We start from the raw sequence: 11482 nt of genomic DNA, 5'->3' as shown, positions 1-11482 counted from the left end.
GATCCTCCTGCCTCAGCCTTCCAAGTACCTGGGACTGCAGGTGCACACCACCATGCCTCATTAGTTTTGGTTTTGTTTACTTTGTTTTGTTTTGTTTTTTGTATTTTTAGTAGAAACGGGGTTTCACCATATTGGCCAGGGTAGTCTGGAACTCCTGACCTCGTGATCCGCCCACCTCAGCCTCCCAAAGTGCTGGGATTACAGGCTGTATTTTCTTGTAATAACAATAAGATAACTGGATGTTTTGTTTCTGATTAAGAAGTTGGCAGCAAATAAATCACAAAGGTGGTCAGCAGTATGTCACACCAGCAAAGTTATCTACTGACAGCCCCTTAGCGTTAAAGTGTTAAACGTTAAAGTCCCTTCAACTGGCCTAATCCATGTAGACAGTGGCCTGCACTATGTATGTGGCTTAGTCAGTGTAGTGCTCACGTGCCACGTAAGAGTGCCCAACTCTCCCGAATCACCAGTTTAGCCCATCTAAAACGAATCCAGGAACTTCAGTAAATGGTCATTAACTATTTAATTTAAAAGAATTCGATTTGCCTTCTTAGGAATTAAGAAAGCTTTGGGGGATACTTTAGATGATCCAGGCTTCTTTGGAGAAGAAAAGAGGTTGCCAAGAAATATCTGAACTATGGCTTTCTCTGTGACTTAAAGAGACAACATTGGCCGATGTTTCTTGAAGACTGCTCTGTGCCAGGCATTGTGCTGAGGGCTCCAACAAAGAAAACCATCTGAACTCACTCCATGGAACTCAGTGCCACATTTGGTGGGACCGTGCTTTCCAAAACAGCTGCTGCATTGTTTAAATACTGGAGGAGCTGACTACAGAGTTTAACTGCATCTTGAATGTTGCCTTTTGTTTATATTTTTCTCTCTCTTTGATATATATTTTAATGTCTTTACTAATTTTCCTTAATTTACTTTAGACATTTGAAATATTCTTTCCAAGGACCTGGAATCTAGAGGTACTTCTGTCAGTGCTTCTTAGTCCTGATTGTACGTTAGAATCACCTAGGGGTGCTTTAAAGCTCCTGATACCAGGTGGCACACTCCACATTAGTTACATCGGTGCCTTGGGGGTGGGACCCAGACATTGGTAATTTTTAAAGCTCCCCAGGTACTTCCAATGTGCCAGGTTGAACACCACTGCCACTCTTTTCCCTAAGTAGAAGCAGCTTCCAACGTGCCAGGTTGAACACCACTGCCACCCTTTTCCCTAAGCAGAAGCAGGCAGGCGTCCCTCCTGGCTGCTCAGTAAACACTTGTCATGCCAGAAGCAAAGCTCTCAGTGCTATTCTATTGAGTCAGCTCAGATCTCTAGGAAGAGCAGCCGTTTTTCCCAACGAAAAGTGATTCTAGTTCCCAGATCAGCTAATATGGAAATCAGGTAACAAAAGAAAAGCCTTCGTGGATGTTGCCTATTCTTGACTTCCAAAAGCCGCCACACTCTGTTTGGGCTCCGTTTTCTCGGCACTTGATGAAACGTGAGACTGCCTGGACAACAAGCATGTCACCCACATCAAGGCCTCACTCTCAAGGTCTCAGAAAGAAAGTCTGGGATAAGTGTGAGTCCAGATTCCATTCCAGACTCCCTTATGTGTTAGTTTCTAGGGCTGCTATAACAAAGTACCACAAACTTGGTGCCTGAAAACAACAGAAATCTGTTCATTTCCGAAATCTATTCGGTTCTGGAGGCTGGAAGTCCAAAATCAAGGTGTCGGCAGGGCGATGCCACCTCTGAAGGCTCTAGGGGAGAATCCTTTCCCTGGCTCTTCCCAGCTTCTGGTGGTGGCCATGGATCCTTGTCTCTTGTGGGCTTTTAGCTGCATCACTCCAGTCTCTGCCTGTGTTGTCACATGGCCTTTTCCCCTGTGTCTCTGTGTCTCTCTCTCCTTATGAGGACACCAAGCTTTGCATTTAGGGTCTACCCTAATCCTATATCACCTCATCTTCACTTGATTGCATATGTAAAGGCCCTATTTCCAAGGAAGGTCACATTCACAGCTTCCAGGAGGATATGGATCTTGTGGGGACATATTCAACCCAGTACCCCTCATAAACCACCTGCAGGGATTCTCAACCTCCATCCCTGGGAGGCAGATCATGGAGACGTTTATACCTGTCTATCTGGTCATCTATTTAGATACGTAATCCTGCTCTAGAATACCAGAAAGAAAGCCACCTGCCCATAGTCAAAAGAAAATGACATAGCTAATTAGGTTGTCTTTTTTAATGTTTTTAAGACCAAGAGAGATGAAAAAGACCCTATGCTTGTGGGGTGGTTGTGTTTTTTTCAGACTTTATTCCACATTTTTAACATTAAGCTCATTTTATGCCTGTTTAGAAACAGCAAACATAGTATTTAAAGTGTAATCAGCCAGACAGGGTGGCTCACACCTGTAATCCCAGCACTTTGAGAGGCCAAGGCAGGCGGATCCACTTGAGGCCAGGGGTTCAAGACTAGACTAGACAACATGGTGAAACATTGTCTCTACTACAACTACGAAAATCAGCTGGGGATGGTAGTGCGCACCTGTGGTCCCAGCTACTCGGAAGGCTGAGGCAGGAGAATCACTGGAACCGGGGAGGCAGAGGTTGCAGTGAGCTGAGATTGCACCACTGCACTCCAGCCTGGGAGACAGAGCAAGACTCCATCTCTAAATAAATAAATAAATGTAATCAACTAATATTTTTCTCCTAAAGAAGCTTGATAGATTATCTCACATACACGTACACACACACACACAGAGAGAACTGAAAATTCCTTCTTTTATTTTTCCAATTTAGCATTGTAACTTAACATTTGTAACTATTAATTTAGATGGTCCCAGGAAGCACAAAAAGGAGCCCAGGCTGATGGTCCAATTCTGTAGGAATTCCTACGAGATGATCATTTAACACCAGTCACTCTCACTTCTTCACAACTTTCTTGTACAAAATCCGAGACAGGTTTTAGGCAGGTCTACTGCTGGTGTTACTCTTCAGACCCAGGCCCTAGGTGTATTTGCAAAATTAAGCCATGCTAGGCTTTGAGGAATAAGAAGAGGCATTTTTTTAAACTCCCCGAGTCCCTGGGGTCCCTGGGCTGACCTAGAGGTTTGGGTTGGGAAATTCACTATTCCCATTTCCATTTTTTCCTGTCATTTAAGCTGTTTCCTTGGAGATGTCACAGCCCATCCGTGCTTCTTTCTGTGAAATGAGGCCTGTGACCATTGGCTGTGTACCATTAGGGGAGCTAGAGGAGCAGCCAGGAGATGTGAACTCATTCTCACCCTCGAGTCACACTGACTCTGCGCCTAGAAAGGCAGCAGGCAGTAGTAGCAGATCAGGCATGGAAGGCAACGAGGAGCTGAAAACAAAGATATCCCTCTGGAGTTGGACTGCCTAGGTTCAAATCTTAGATTCATTCCGGAGAGACAAGATAGTAACTTCTCTAAGCTGTTTGCTCATCTGTAAAATGAGGTTCACAGTGCCTGCCGTGTAGAGTTACACAGAAGTACTGCAACAGTGAAGGTCGCAAGTGCCTGGCACATAGTAGGCATTCGGTGAGGCTAGGCCTCATTAACAGGAGTTCCAACTCTGCTGAATGTTCATGGTTGCCTGGATCAGACTCTTAAGAAGGCATGTTCAGGCTTAATGGGAAGGAATGTCCTGATAGATTACTGATGTCTGCCCTGGGTGGTTTCACTGAAGTCACATATTTGCCATTTCTGCAGGCACCATATTGAATCATATTTTTCTTCCCAAGACCCCCTTCCAAGCCCCTTGTATGGTAGACACACCTTTGCATGGTAGACATGCCTGACAGCAATAACTTCTTAAGCATACACAGAGAATGGCTCTGTATGGCAGACACACTTAAATATGTGTTCAAAGTTCTGAGTGTGGCCAACCCAGAGAGTCATTCCTTACCTATGAGGAACATCTGAGCCCCCGGTCGTCCAGTGGAATGTGGACCACACAGGGGACCGAAGCTCTTTGTTTTGGGTTAAATGGAGGTTGCCAGGTGGAGGTCAGTCGGGGGAGCACATGAGGTGAAAATGTTGCGTAAACTGCCTGCTTCCTGGAGGCAGTGGCCGTTCTGTTCCGCCTGCTGCCACTGCGCCCCCCTGTGTGTAATTCCCCCTGGTAAAACCATGTGTCTCATTCGCTGGTGCTGGGTCTCTTTTTTGGCTTGTCCAGCCCGGTGCTGTCCCTGTTGATGTTAACAGGGGTCCAGTATAACAGTATCCCCTTTTGTAAATCCTTGCTCTGAAACTTACCACATCAATGTGCCACCCTGAAGCGAAAACCTAGAGGGTCCAAAGCTGAGCAACTAGTAGAGAGGAGAGAGCCACAGCTAGTCCCAGCTTCTCTGACAACTCAGTCATAACCCTGAGCAGAAGCCAGCCCCTCTCTGACCCTCAGCTCCCTTATCCTTAAAACAGCAATGATCACCTCAGCTATGGGGTTCTGAAGCTCACATGGTGTAAGACATCAGAACATGCTATATAAAAAGTTGTTTTGCAGGAGTAGGGAAGCAAAGAATGAAATTGTACCAACCTAGCAAAAGTCTAACCAAATATCAAAATATATGTGGTCAGTTACACTCAATTTGTCAGTATCTTCCCCAAATTTCAGCCAAACTTCCTTCGTACTTCTGTTTCTCCTCTCTGTCTAAGATGCCTCTACTCCCATCCTGGGATGAGTATTCAACTGGAAATGAGCCTCTGCTTTACCTTTTGTAACCAGTTCTTAGCCAGAGGCTTGTGGAAACTTCCAGGGTGTCACCACCTTATTTAACTAGAAGTAAGACTTTAGCCATGCTGCTCATTGAAAGCTAAATGCTGTTGAGATAAGTGCGGCTCCAGACCCAACCTCCTAACCTAAGCCTCTAGACCAATGTGAACCAAAGCCAAGAATTCCAAGCACTGCCCTTCCCACCACACCATTTTCAATTGCTACGACCACAGCTGTGTGATTTGGGGTCTCTTCCGCTGTCTAGGCTCCTCCATTAGCCTGGAGCCTGTACCTGGAATAGGGAGAAGCAGCCCAAGAGAGTCTGAGCCTCAGAGGATTGCTACGTCATGCACAGCTGGGGAGCCCACTGAGCCAGGAGGAGCTGCAAAGAGAAGGACATAGCTAAGGTGGAAGATTCCAGAAGGACCCTCAAGCCTATAGTGCCTGCAAGGGCCACAGGCCAGGGGCCACTCAAAATCTTTAGCCACACTCAGCATCAATGGCTTAGGAGACACAAGCCCAAAATAAATAGGAAATATCCCTTAAATACAAATTCTTCACAGTCTAAGATGATGGCTTTATGTAGCTGGGTTTAATTTGGGCTGTTTATTTCTGATCTGTGGTAAGAGTGAGCTCTATAGACAGGCGGGCAGCTACGTCCCAGGGCAAGCAGATCAGAAAGACACATTGCCCCTGGGAGGAAAAGCCAGTTCACCCTTTGAGACAGTCTGGAGGTTACTTCTGTTCTGCCTACCACACAAGTTATCCAAGGTGAAATTAGGGAAGAACTTTATGAAGAGCGTGCAAATTATTAAATGTTTTCTTTTTAAACATTTTCTCTTATTTTTTAATAGGGACGGGTTTCATTATGTTAGCCAGGCTGGTCTTGAGCTCCTGGTCTTAAGCAATCCTCCTGTCTGCGCTCCCAAAGTGCTGGGATTACAGGCATGAGCCACCGCACCGGGCGGTGGCTTGGGAAAGAATTTGAGAAACGGAAACGAAGAAGGTGTGATAGCTCCTTCCCATTGTCAGGATGGTGGGGGGAAGCTCCCCAGGAGGGAGGAGCCCAAGAGGAAACTGTGCTGTTTACAGATCAGAGTCTTAGTGTAGACAGTAGGCTCACCTAATGCAATAGAAGGTAAAGAAAATACTAGGCCTAGACCACCCCAGGCAGATTGAATGAATCACATTTCCTGACTCTGCGGCTTGGAGAAGAGGTGGTGGTGGTGGTGGTGTTGGTGTTGTTGTTGTTGTTGTTGTTGTTTTAAGCTCCTAGGAGATTCTGAGATTCTGCAAGTTTGAGAACCACTCTTGGAGAATCTTATCCAGAGCTGGAGGCTGGTATTCAGGCTTTTCTGCAGGAATCTGAGAGAGGTAACCTGGAAAGAAGGGCTGGGAGTGAAGGAAGGAGGAGGGAAGGTAGCTTGGTGAGAAGAAAGAAACAACCAGAATCTGAAAGGCCTGCAACACTGAGGGTCAAATTTGACCCTAGGAAAAGGTAAATCAGTGCTTTATGTCTGTGCTAGGCGAACTCAGTCTGCCAGTTCTCAGGCAGACAGTGCGCTTGGAACCATGACAAATGATACATTATGCAACCATGACATCATACCAACCCGGTGAGGCAGGTATGGATGCCCCATTTACCAGAGGAAGAGAGGGAGATCTAGAGAGGTGACATGATTTGCCTAAACTCATCCGGGCACTTGCTGCATGAGCTAAGATTCCAGAGCTGGTCCCCTGGCTCCGGGACTAGACAGGAGCACTGGTGAGGAGGCTTAGTCTGGATTTTCTTGGAATGTTGACATAGACCTGAACTGGACACATTTTTATTAAGAATAAAAAGGACAAGACAGGCAGATTAATAAGTGCTATGACTAGGACAGTGGAGACTTCCATGAACTATCTGAGCACTTAGTAAAACCTGAGGAAGGCAAAATAAAATCAGGATCTCCAGGCCCCAAAGCTTCCTCCACCCCTTCATGGGAGGTGAACAAGAACTTGTAATGTTCATACATTAGCCCTGGAGTACAAAGGCTGGAGCCAACCAAGGAGGTACTTAGGGCAGGCAGCACACCTTGGAACAAGGTAGTCCAGCACCAAAGCCTTGCTGCTGAGACTTTGAATTCCCGGCAGACCGCAAGTCTGAGAAGTACAGCCAGAAAAGGAAGGGAAAGAGGCACCACATGTTGTGGTTAGCAGGGCTGGGCACGCGCACCCCACAGGTCAGCTCTGGTGCCTAGGTCCCCTCCACGCCCTGTGTCACCACGTCCAGACTCACCCCAGGAGGGCCCACCAGCCCACTCCTCCCCTGCGTCTTCTCCACCCGTCACATGCACTTTCTGAGTTGATGCCCTACTTTCTGTTTTTTAACTTTATTTATTTTTTATTATGGAATATTCCAAGAACGTAGAGTCTAGAGAATTACATGTACCCACCACCAGACTTTGTCAAGTCTTAACATTCTTTTCCATATTTGCTTCAGATATTTTTTTTAAGACACAAGCCTCACAGATGCCACTGAAGTCTCCATGGACCGCTCCCTCATTTCATTTCCCTCCCTGTGTGCCCCGAGGAGGCAACCGCTCTCGGGAATTCCACGTTTAGTATTCTCACACATGACTTTTTACTTTTACCACATATGTGGACATCCATAAATAATCAATAGTATTTGAGCACATGTTTAACTTAATAGAACCATTGTGAATAATATTCATATAGTATCAACTAATATAATAAATTATAAACTAATATATAAACTAATATATTAATAAATTACATTTTATATAACAAATAGATAACATGAAATATAACAGCAAATAAATATAATATTAATATTAACGGAATCAAATTGTTATTTGTTGTTTTTTTGCTTAGTACTTTTGATGTGGGATTCATCCATGCTAATGGGAGTTCATTTATTTTGGTGTTGTTTCCAATTTTTCACTGTTACAAAAAAAACGCCATAATGAATGTTCATACACATTTGTGGGTTTGCCCAGGTGACATATCTAGCAGTGGAATTTCTGGGTTGTGGGGAATGCCTAGCCTCAGCCTTATGACCCATTTTCTTTTCGGTCTCTTTGCCCATTCTTTGCTATCACAGGGATCTCCCCAGATCTAGGATGGAATCAGAAAATGCTACTCACTTCAGAGGTTTTGCCTTGGGCATGTTAAAAATCAATTTTTTTGAGGAAAAAAAAAACCACAATGTAACCTGTTGAAATGGGAGTTGATAATCACAGGCACTCAACCCATGCACGAGGGCCCACTCTGAGTTGGGCTCTGTGTCTGCTTGCGAGCACGAGCCAGGGACCCTGGCCCAGATCTGCTCAAGGAGCCAAGGAAATCAAACTGCTGAGCCTGAAGACTAGATGTAATCCCCAGGTGACCCACCAGCTTCGTTTTGGGGCCCAATCTAAAATAGGCAACTGCCCTATCTTTTTTCCCCCTTTTTAAAATACTTAACGACATTTTCCCTGATTTTCAAAGTAACATGTTCTCCTTATACAAATTTTAGGGCCGGACACAGTGGCTCACACCTGTAATCCCAGTGCTTTGGGAGGCTGAGGCAGACTGATTGCTTGAGGTCAGGAGTTCGAGACCAGCCTGACCAACATGGTGAAACCCTGTCTCTACTAAAAATACAAAAATTAGCCAGGCAGGGCAGCGAGCGCCTGTAATCCCAGTTACTCTGGAGGCTGAGGCAGGATAATTGGTTGAACCAGGAGGCAGAGGTTGCAGTGAGCCGAGATCGCACCACTACACTCCAGCCTGGGCAACAGAGTGAGACTCTGTCTCAAAAAAAAAATAGAAAGTTTATACAAATATTTTTTAAATTATGTTAATCATCTTAGACAGCACTACTCAGAGACATTCACTATTAACATTTTAGGCTATTTCTTGCCAGTCTTTTTTCTTAGTGTTTTTTCCTTAAATCTGTAATCTACTGTATCCTGATATTTTACCCTAATATGTACATATTTTTCCATACTACTAAAAACACGATAAACATAATTTTAATAAACTGGGATCATTCTTTCACTTAGTTTTCTATTATCTACTTATTTCTATATATTGGACATTCAGGTCATTCCTAATTTTTATTTTATTTATTTATTTATTTATTTATTTATTTATTTTTGAGACAGGGTCTCTTTCTGTCACCCAGGCTGGGGTGCAGTGGCACGATCTCCTGTCACTGCAGCCTTGGCCTCCCTGGGCTCAGGTGATCCTCCCACCTCAGCCTTCCCAGTAGCTGGGACTACAGGTGCACACCACCACACCTAGCTGATTTTTGTATTTCTTGTAAACATGGAGTTTCGCCATGTTGCCCAGGCTTGTCTAATTTTTATTTTTACAGTTAAACTGCAGCGGGTATATTTGGGCGTAAATCTCTGATGGCCTTCCAGGTCCCAGAGAGAGGATTCTCGAAGTGTCATTATCAGAAGGGCAAAAGACGTTTTTAAAGCTTTTGATACTATTACTAAACATGTGTTCTAGAAAGAGGACCATGTTACAGGCCCATCGACAAAGTGTACAGAATATGCCTTCCCTGTCTCCCTCTACCTGTCAGCCAAATGTGATGTCTACACTGGGCCTCAGATGTGGAAAGGGAAGCTTTATATAGCCAGTGTGCCCAGCCACAGAATGTCACGTTTGGTGGAGAAGAATGTCTGGCATCCTCCCAAGCCGTGTGTATTAAGTTGCTTCCTTCCACGAGAACTAACAAGACAGCAAAATGGATGAATCATACCGTGGGAAAGTCGGACTCTAAATCCGGGTCCCTGATAGTGAAGACAGTCTAAATAGGCCACTGGGCTGGGCGCCGTGGCTCACGCCTATAATCCTAGCCCTTTGGGAGGCTGAGGTGGGTGGATTGCCTGAGCCCAGGAGTTCCAGACCAGCCTGGACAACATGGTGAAACCCATCTCTACTAAAATACAAAGAAAATTGGCTGGGGATGGCAGTGTGCATCTGTAGTCCCAGCTACTTGGGAGGCTGAGGCAGGAGAATTGCTAGAACCTGTCTCAAAAACAAACAAAAAAGACACAAAACCTAAAGAGCTGTTGGTCGTGTTTTCTACAGCCCAGAGAAAGCCATTCTGCCATGAGGTTTAAGAGTACAAGAGGCAGACAGCAAAACATATGGGAAATGGAGAATCCAGAGGTATTTGATGGCCTCATTCTAGTTGTTCTAAGCACCTGATTCCCTCAGCACCTTTGTGGAGTTTAGACAATCTATGATTGCTTCTCCAACTGTGGTCTGTGGACCAGCGCCCTTTCCCGAATGATGAGTTACTAGTTCGTAGTGAGGTCAGTTCAGAAACTGAGTGCTTAGTCACTTTTAGAATAATTGCTGGGACATCAAGTGAAATTTTGTTTTTCAAGTAATTCATATTTGATTTACCAAAGTCTTGATCTGCAATGGATTTGAATAATAACATTGACACTAAAAACTTGGTCCTTCAGCACAGATAGTTTGAGAAACACTTCTGTGAGACGCTGCTGCAGGACTTCTGCATGTGGTGTTATAGGCAGTGTACTGCACAACTTTAGGAGATGCAATTCTACATAGATGAAAGAGTGAACAGTTCTCCCACCACCTGAATTGTGCAGTGCACAACCTGCCCAACAGTAGACACAGTATCCTTCTGGCCAATTTCTTTTTGTTTTGCTTAAATCGGCCAGAGTATTTTTTTTTTTTTCTGTTGTTGTTGCTTTCAACCTAAGGCAATTTAAATAATACATCTTCTACTGTCCCAGTAGCCTACGGAGTCTCGCTCTGTCACCCAGGCTGGAGTGCAGTGGTGCAGTCTTGGCTCACTGTACCCTCTGCCTCCCATGTTCAAATGATTCTTCTGCCTCAGCCTCCTGAGTAGCTGGAGTTACAGGCTCATATCACCACACCTGGCTAATTTTTGTATTTTTGGCAGAGACGGGGTTTCACCATGTTGGCCAGGCTGGTCTCGAACTCCTGACCTCATGTGATCTGCCTGCATTGGCCTCCCAAAGTGCTGGGATTACAGGTGTGAGCACCGCGCCCAGCCTAGGTTTTGTGTCTTACAGCCTCAACCACCAGAAAAAGAATTATTGGTCCCAAATTCAAAATTTCCAGGGAAGGAACTTAGTGGCTGGGAGGTGGATCACTTTGGCCAAGGGATGGCACATAGAAGAAAACACCAGTTTCCTGGGAGACCACAGGAATGGAGCTGGGAGTAGTTCTTGGAAGAGGGGACGGTGCTATCGGAAAAAGTGGATGTGCCAGGCGGACTCGGCGGACTAAACAATAGGTTTCCAATTATTGGGTCTACACTTTCCTATATCTAGATTCCATTGAATACTTATTCTGAACTATAGTCTTCCAAAAACAGGGTTTGTGGTTAAATAAATGTGGGGAAAACTATAGATTTTATCACTCATAGAGATTCATGAGACATTAGCATATGAAAGGCTCTGATAATTTCTTTTAAAAAGAAACATCTTCAACAATATTTGATCCAGTGTTTCCCAAGCTCATTTGATCATGGAAACCTTTTTTAATGCCATGCCTAGTAACATTCCATGGGATTAGTGTTCTAAGAACATATTTTGGGAAAGCCATTCTAGGTGATAGAGGTTCTCCAGAAAGACGTGAGTCAAATTCTTGAAAATAAGAAAGCAGCTGGGCATGGTGGCTCGCACCTGTAATCCCAGCACTTTGAGAGGCCGAGACGAGTGGATCACCTGAGGTCAGGAGTTCAAGACCAGGCTGACCAACA

This window comes from Mandrillus leucophaeus, unplaced genomic scaffold (assembly GCF_000951045.1).
Source record: "Mandrillus leucophaeus isolate KB7577 unplaced genomic scaffold, Mleu.le_1.0 Scaffold342, whole genome shotgun sequence".
NCBI classification, from domain to species: Eukaryota; Metazoa; Chordata; class Mammalia; order Primates; family Cercopithecidae; genus Mandrillus; species Mandrillus leucophaeus.
Note: the sequence above shows the minus strand (reverse complement) of the source record.